Source organism: Kryptolebias marmoratus, linkage group LG2 (assembly GCF_001649575.2).
Source record: "Kryptolebias marmoratus isolate JLee-2015 linkage group LG2, ASM164957v2, whole genome shotgun sequence".
Classification (NCBI taxonomy): Eukaryota; Metazoa; Chordata; class Actinopteri; order Cyprinodontiformes; family Rivulidae; genus Kryptolebias; species Kryptolebias marmoratus.
This window is the reverse complement of record NC_051431.1, coordinates 10,227,226-10,236,739: the sequence shown is the minus strand read 5'-3', so window position 1 is coordinate 10,236,739 and position 9,514 is coordinate 10,227,226.

Genomic DNA, 9,514 nt, shown 5'->3' with positions numbered 1-9,514 from the left:
AGTTGTATTTTCAAACGTGTTAATTTAACAGTATAAAACAGTGACCTCCTGTGGTTGATTTATTTGTTTAGAGGTATTGTGGGATCCACATGGGAAGCAAATTACAGACGAGAGACATGAATGAAACCTAATTTGAAGGCAGTGATCAGTGATTTACACTTGAAGTAGGCTGCACAGCTGTAAGCAGTAGGTATGTCCTAACTGTGTTTAGCACGTGTTTAATTGCTATGAAGCAGTAAAACTCTTTAATGTTGCCATTTGTTCTTTGTTTTAAAATTTATTTCTGTTGTTTTCTATTTGTGTTGATGTGTTGCAAGTCAAAATTCAGGACAAAAAAACTGTGGTTACAAACTAATACACTGCATACTCAAATAGAAAATCAAATAAAGCAGAATAGAATACTAAAAATGGGTACAAGTTGCCAATACTTTCTTTTCCATTGACCCGAAAATAAGTTTAAATTCCTCTATTGAAATTAGGGTGCACAGTTTTGAGTGTGATACAGGTGTTATGCAGATTAATTGCATGTGTGCCTATGTTTGATTGAAAATGTTTATGCCAACTCCATTTCAGTACAGGAAGTTTCCATCTTGGCCTCTTTAGCCTGTCAAGATGATGTTTTCATCTGGTGAACATGCTGAGCATGACACCAAATGTTCAGGCTTATTTGGCTGGCGCAGGATTATACAGTATATGACACTTTTACACCCCTTGCTTACTGGGAAACGAATGTGGCACAACCTGCAGGAGCAACGAGACAATCTAATTTCCTGTTATTAAATGCTGACTTCAATCTGCTATTTAAAGCCGACGGCTTCTCTGTTACAGGATTTGAGAATCAGCTGGAATGTCAGCTTATAAACCTGATATGTCATGCAGGCTGGAGTTGTTGGATCGCTTCAAGCTAGAAGTTGAAACCTGGCTTAAACCTTTAGAAAATACTCTTAAATCAGCTTTAATCTTGAGCTTTGTAACATGAAAAAGTTGAAAGTTTAAAATGTCAATAGGTTTGCTCAGACAAATTGTGATAAATATCTCCAAGTTAGCAAACCTGTGCTAATTTAACATTTTTGAGAAAATACAATTCCATACACAATTTTTATTTTTAAAATATTGTCAGTAATAGTAATGATTTAACAAAGAGTTCATTGGAGCCATGATAATGCCTCTGATTGTTTGACAGAACAAGACATTCCCTTTCTTGCACTTGCCCTTTTTTTCGCTCTAAATTTAAACTAAATTTAACCCCACCTAGCCTCCAGCAAAGTCTTTAACATAAACTTAAAGATTTACTTTACTGTGGCACACTTTTTATCACCTGACCAAGGCAGGACCACATGGTGTGAGTGGGATTTATGTCCCCATACTGCCAGTAAATCACGTGCACACTCACTGCAGTGTACATACATTTCCCATTTTCTGTCACTTAGTCATAAAACATTATGTTTCTGCATTAACTCTGACAAGCTGTGCAAACTCAAGTAAAGCATATGGAATATGCAAACAATGAAATTAATTACATTAGAAATATTTCATTAGATTTCAGCCCACATGATTAAAAGTTTTGTAAGTCACATTGTGAGGTTAAATTTGAAAATAAATAAATAAATAAAAAAGCTAAAAAATGTTTAATTTACAACAGGACAGACAATTATTCATGTCAAAGAAACCTTATTCAGAATTAAACATCATTACCACAGGACCGTGTCAAGAACTGATTGTGATTTATGGCTCAAATTATTCTAACCATTTGCCAAGATTACCGATAGTATGTATTTAATACAAAATTAATAACAAAGCACAATGATGATCTTGTCTTCCTTCTGTCCCCTTGGAGAAAACTATTCCCGTGATGAATTCAATTTCTTCCTCACACAATTTTCGACCAGAGAAAGGAAATCAAAATCCATTAGTGAAACAGCCGCACACACACACACACACACACAGACTGCTGGTTTTGTCTGCTTGGTAGTATTTTCTATACGGCCCTTTTTTGTGTCATTTTGACCTGAGGATTGAGATGGAAAAATTAGGTAACACAGGAGGAGTAATGAGTGCTTTTCTTATATGTCATTGAAATTTATTCAGCAACTGTTAGCAATTTTACAAATGCCAGAAAAAACTATGAAATATTCAAAACATCACAGTAATTCATGGCCTCTTAGATGTATAATGTGTAGAAAATGTAACAGGTATCAAATTATTTTTTGACATAATACGTTTATTGGTGTCTCAAACAAATAATCAACTAGGAAAATTCAATTATATGTTTCAGTTTGCATCACATGCTAAAATAGATTTTAAATGTTTTCAGCTTTAGATCCATTAAGGTTGATATTACTGATTAACATATTGTATTGTTTAGTTTTTTCTATGAAAAAAAAAGTAGGACAGTCCTTGAGAAAACAGGGAATGAAAACTAACAACTGAACATGTAAATTGCAAAAGAAAAAAAAACAAACATTCAGAAACAAAAAATTAACAGAGCAGCATTTTTTTTCTTCATAATTTTTGTCCTAAACCTTTGAATTAAAAGTAGCAATGAAATGTCTTTTCTGGTAATGGGCTTATCGTCAAACTCCATCCCATGAACCATAGAATTCTAATAAACCTCACATATTATTGGGTTAAATACAGTGGTGCTTGAAAGTTTGTGAACCATCCAAACATGGCCATTGTTTTCTAAAGAAAAATTATAATAACCATTTAAAATGAACATCCAAAGCTCAAATTGTAATGCAGACCTTCTGAATAAGGAACACAAAGAAAAAAAAATACATATTTTTATTATTTATTCAACAAAAGTATTTTATCCATCAAAAACAGAAAATCTGCCAAGTGCAAAAGTATGTGAACTGTTACAGTTAGTACCTTGTGGCACCTCCTTTTGCAGCCATTACTTCAACTAAACGTCTTCTGTAACCACAAACAAGTGTCTCACATCTGCTGTTTGGGATTTTTGTCCACTCCTCCTTGCAGAACTTTGCCAGTTGAGAGAGGTTGGAGGGACATCTGGCATGTACTGCCCGTTTCAGATCTTGCCACAGCATTTCTATGGGATTGAGGTCTGGACTTTGACTGGGCCAATCTAGAGTGCAAATCTTCTTTCTCTTAAGCCATTCTTTGGTACTTTTGCTGGAATGCTTTGGATCATTGTCTTGCTGCAGAATCCATTTCCATCCCAGCTTCAACTCCCTGACTGATGGCAAGAGATTCTGGTCAAGAATTTGTTGATAGCCCTGGGAATTGATGGTTCCCTGGATCATATGGAGTCGTCCAGGTTGAGAGGCAGAAAAGCAGGCCCAGACTTTCACATTTCCACCACCGTGTTTCACTGTTGGGAGGAGGTTCTTCTCTTTAAATTCAGTGTTTACTTTTCTCCAAACATGGCGCCTGTGATTGTGGCCAAATAATTCAATTTTGGACTCATCCGACCAGAGAATGGACTTCCAGAAAGCCTCTGGTTTGTCCAAGTGTTCTCTGGCAAACTTTAAACGTGCAGCTTTGTTCTTTCTTGAGAGCAGAGGCTTCCTTCTAGCAACTCTCCCATGAATGCCATGTCTATTGATATTTCGCCTGATTGTAGACGCATGTACATTTATCCCAGACGCTGACAGAGAGGTCTGCAACTCTCTGGAGGTGATGCGTGGGTTGGCCTTTACCTGCATTATTATTTTTCTGGTGCTTCTTTGTGAAAGTTTTGACGGCCGTCCACTTCTGGGCAGAGTTGCGGTGATGCCTAATGCCCTCCATTTGTAAATGATTTGTCTTACAGTGGATGGATGAAGCTGGAATCTTTTGGAGATGGTCTTATAGCTTTCCCCAGACTGATGGGCTGTCACCACCTTCTTCCTGACGTCCTCAGATGTCTCCCTTCCTCTCGGCATTGTTGATCTGGTCTTTATGCCTTGACACAACAGTGGTTTGCTTGGTTTCCTCTGCCTTTTAACCAGTGCACCTCCAAACTTTTCCCAAGGACGTCTCATTTGATTGGTCTGCTTAATTGATTACTCAAGCACTCACACGTGCTTCACCTGAGTCTTTTACCTTATTGTCTTTATCAGTGCAGCTGTGGTTCATTAACTTTTGCATATGCTCTGATTCCATTTTTCATTTAACTCACACATTTTCCTCAAAACAAGTGAATGGAATTAATGAACATAAACCTGACATTTCATATACAAAAACTGGTAATGAGAAAATAAGAAAATTGTGGTAAAAATAAAGAAAAATCTAAACTACTCAACTAGTTCACAAACTTTCAAGCAGCACTGTAGCTGTACAAAATGCTGAAATGGCTGATGTTTGTGTGGAAACTCTATAAATCAGTTTTTGGCATAAACAGTGTTTACATCATACGTGATCAAACGCCCTGTTCACCTTAATTTAGTAAATGTTAGTTCATTATTAGACACATACCCAGGCTTCAGGTTCAACTCTAAATTAATGAATAAAAGGAGAAAAAATCAGCAAGGAGATCCACCTTTCTGCACTTCCATAAAATGTAAGAGGGGATTTATATAAATGTTTGCATATTCTACTGATCCCCTACAGATCCTTGGATCATCTACGGGCAGAGCTACATGAATTTTTGTATGGATAACCTGTCACACACACACACACAAATTAGAATCCATTTGTTCAGAGATTCGGGTAGCACAGTGGAGAAGTGGTTAGTGCTGTCACCTCACAGCAAGATGGTTGCAGCTCTGCAACCTTTCTGTGTGGAGTTCATGTTCTCCTTGGGCATGTGTGGGTTTTCCTCAGGTGCTTCAGTTTCCTCCCACAGACCAAAATCATGCATGTTAGATTAACTGGTGACTCCAAATCTGTTACTAGTTACGAGTGACAGTGTGACTGGTTGTCTGTCCTGTTTGTCTCTAAGTGGCTCGGTGATGGACTGGCGACCTGTCCAGGGTGTACCCTACTTGTCACACAATGACCACTGTAGATAGGCATCAGCGACTGTGCATGGAAAAGAAGGTAAAAATGGATGGTTGGATGTTTAGAAATGCTAGCAACATGACAAGATGGACATCTCCCCACTTACATCAGCTTAATATTTTCACACTGTCTCAGCACCATATCTGATATTCCTTGGCCCAGAAACACTGCAGTCTGAAGTCTCCAGATAATTTTGTGTGGTTTGACCTTTCTTTGTCACATGCCTTTGCCTCCATATATTGATACTTGATTGCTTTATTGCCCATTTTATATCTCATATCTCAATGACAGCCAACAACATACAATCCATTCTCCCCACAGAATATGAGGGACATTACCAACAATAGATATTCAGTGTGAAACTTTCACAGTTTATACATTTTGTTAAATAAATGGCGGTGAAACACAGCATCTCATTTCTTCTCCCAGGTCATTAGCAGGTATTGCGATAGCATACAGAAAGACCTAGGCACCTGAAGCAAACTTTGTATTCAAAGCAGTTACCATGTTGCTGGTGCTTATTGATGCAAATCAGGTTTTACCTGACAGAGGAGGCACTAAGTTTTTGCCCAGTTTTTTAGGTTGGGATTTCTGTAGTGGTAATAGCCTCAATATTGACAGGGTGGACATAGATTTCTGCTGGGAGCTTTTTCCCCAGTTTTTTGAAAGTCTCAAAGTCACAACTTCCATTAGAATTGCTTCACATAACCAAGAGGCAAAACTACAGCAATGGTAGAGCTAATCTGATTGATCATTGCTGCAGAAACTCTGATTACAGTTGTCAACATTTTTGAAATCTAGAAGAGGAACCAGATCTCTTAATCCAATATCTTCATACCTACACCAATAAACTTGCAAATACTGCAGCAGGAAGAAGAAATGTGGTCACAGGGTGTTTTGAGGTCCTGCTTGTGCCCTAGTGCTGACTTCAGCTGCTTTATTAGGTGTCATAAACCAGTATTAGTGGTTATTGTGGGTGCCTTTATAGTCATTATGCCCTCCATTGTTCTGTTTCTCAGATTGGTTTGTGTACTTCAGTGAGAGATAGCGGGCATCCAAAGTCTCTGCCACTGTTATTTTGTGGGTGCAAATCTGAAACAATTAGAAAGGCTTTGCTAGACTGGACTTTAACAAGGTTAGTTATGGCAAGTTCTAGTTTCTTCACATTCATAAAAATGCAACTAAATAAATATTGTTCTATTGCTTTTTTTTTCTTGTATACTTTTATATATAAACCTTTAGACTTTTGCTGATCTGAAATTTGCAAGGAACCATGCTTGATAATTTCATTAGTCTTGAATTTCCTAAACAGAAATACCATAATTAAAGTCGCAAACAAAGTCTTGAAATATCTTTGAATAACACTCAAGAGTAGAAAAGTTATTATTTTAGTAGGTTCTCAATAAAAACAGGCCCGAGTGCCACATAACTTTACCTGTTTTGCTCTTCTTAACAATCAATAAGCACATGATTCACTGACAAAATACACTTTTCCTTCTTTATTGAAGGTCAGGCTGCTCCTGTCACACTTTTCTTTATGGACCAAGTCCCAACTGTGTTGCTCTTTTTTTTTGTTTAGCAAAGCAGAAATTCAAAACTATGACTCATGCCACAGTGGGTCCATATAAGAAATGGAGAATTTAAAAACAGACAAAGACTCTCAGCCTTTGTGTTCAAGGCCAGAAGAAACTGAGACTGAACAGTCTTGAATATTCTGACTGTTATATTATGTACAGTCAGAATACAGAATAAAATCTTACCTGGAATGGGAAGGCCCATAGACCCTGATTAACACTTTTGCACCATCCCAAATGAACAGTTCTGACCAGGAAAACTGGCCTGACATAATTTTGAGATTAAAAATCTCAAATACAGAAATAAAGAAAAAAATGCAAGGTAATAGTTTAGTTTTCTAGCATGTAGTGTTTGGACCATCAACAAAGAAATTGGAACTTTTGATTTGAATGTACACAAAACTGTGGAGGTTAAATTGTATGTTTAACATGAGATTCAATAGAGAGAGAAGATCAGGAATAAATGTGCAATTTGTTCTTGCTGCAGGTTGAGCTCAGTATGCTTTAAACACACAAAATACTGTATGATATGAGAAACAGTAATTACTCAAGACCTCTTAAGATCTAAAAAAGGGACAAATGAGAGGAGCAGAGAAAAGAGGGATCAGGTGGTCTCGAAAGTGGAGAGCACAGGAAAAATGAGAGGACAGGAAGAGAGGACACTCATGGTGTAATTGGATGAGCACTTGCAACTGGCAGGGTCTGCTTCTGAAAATGACAGTTCTCTCTATTTTTTCTCTCTTTAACCCTTCTTATTGTAAAAAAAGTTTTTCTTGTCTCCTCCAGTCCCCATTGTACATCTACAGATGAACCTTTACAAGCCAGCATACAATCCAGAATCTGTACTATATGTTTAACTGTTGATAGAGTCAAACTGGCTGCATGATGACATACAATCAAGTTATTTCATTTCCCATCTATCTAAGCAGAGTGAATTTATTATGTAATATTGTGGAGTCTTACATAATATAAGGTCACAGTGTTTCATCTTAGCATGAGAGAAATTACAATAGCATCACATCCCTAAACACTAAATGAAAACATCTAATTTTGATCCATTATCACCTCCATACTACAGAACCTCTATCTTTTCTCTTCAGTAACAATTTTACCTCTGCTTGTCCACTTTTCTTCCTTCAGCGATAATTATTGTAGATCCAGTGCATTGTTTCCCTCTTTCTTCTATTTTCCTTGATACATATGTTATAAAATGACCCATCACTGGATCTTCAAAGTGTGCATCCAGCCTAGTTACTCAGCGAAGGTGTGAAATTGTGCTTTAGGCACATTGTAGTCCATAACACATCTGGTTCATTTGTTTTAAATCTCCAGTTACCTTTATTACTTTTATCTGACTGTGTTCACATGCAAGTGTCCCATGGGTTTAACTAATCAAAGCTTTTTATACTTTGTTCACCATCTGGATTTCCCTCGTTGCACTTGTCTCATCCAAGTGATGCTCATCTCCGCTGCGCTCCTCTGCAGCTGTGCTGGCATGGTGTCTTTATGGATGGAAGCCCTGCCAGCGAACACTGAATCTAATCCAGGTACTGTTTATCAGGCAGGAGGTGCTGTGATTGGTAGATTTTTCCCTGCTCATTTGAAGAGCAGGGGAAAAATAAGTTTGAATTTTATTTTAAATGTTTGGTAGTGTTATGTGTCAGATTTCAGCAAAACAATATTTTATGTCTTTTAAACCTGAGTTGATTTTTTTTTTAAACACATTCAGCCCTTGACACACACAGATTCAGGGCTACTTGGGCTCATTGCCCAGGGACACTTCAACATGTGGTAGTAGAAGCGGGAATTGAATCATCAATCTTCTGACTGGTCTGCTCATCCTCCTGATCCACAGCCACCTAAAGACATGCATGTGGTGCTAATTGGAGATTCAATTGAAGATTCTAAATTGATTTGTATGTGTGGTTCTCTGTCTCATGTCTTTATGTTGTCCATGAAATGGACTGGCCATTCGTCTAGGGTGTTGTACTGAATGCTCATTCAGATCAATCAATTTTCTGCACTTTTCTGCACATAAAAATGGCTATAACTCAGTTAATGTTATAGATATTTGGCAAAACTTTGGGGTGGTAGTAGTTGAGACTGATTCCCAACTTACAGTATACTCTGAGCTTTAACTGATTGTATGTGATCTGTTCTTTACAACTTTTTAATTAACTATTGGAATCAACTCTGCTTGTAATATCTCATGGACCATTGAACAAATTTAAATGAAACTTTCAGAAAGTAACCAATGGATATACATCTATAACTGATTACCTTTTGAACTCAACCCAATTCAAGATGGTGGCCTTAGTCAACAAACCTTAGAAAACACAAAAAAATGGCTGTAACTCAACCAATTGTACAAACAATGAGCTGTTGAACAATGACTGTTTATCTAGAAATTATTAACTTTTGGAGTCAACCCAATTCAAGATGGCCACAACATCTATTGACCTTAGGCTTTACAAAAATGACTATACCTCAGTACAATTTACAGATATTATAGTAAAGATTTGGTTTGGTAGTAGCTGACATTCACAACACATACTACAAGCACTAACAGATTATGCATAATCACACAATATATTGCAATATTACGTAAGATTGTGCATAATGTTACTTTCAAAGTTTGGCCAAAATGGCTGCAACTCAATAATTTCTCAACCTAAGATAATCTTAGTCCAAAACTTAGAATCCTAGGCCTTTAATTCAGTTAGTTTGTTATTTTTCTCCTTCAGTTCCTTCCTCGCCTCTGTCTCCACTACAGACAAAAGAGTTTTACAAAACCAAAAACTTTTTGTATAAATTTACATGAATACTGATACCTGTTCTGCACAATAACTCTACTCTGTTAGCAGCCATGACTGTGACAGCTGGACAGGAAAATCATTGGGAAAATTCAGCAGTATCAGTATTTCTTGAAAAAAAGAAAATGGTTCCTTGTTTAATTCTCAAAGCTTCTGATCCAAGGAGCTTCCTCAATTTGTGAA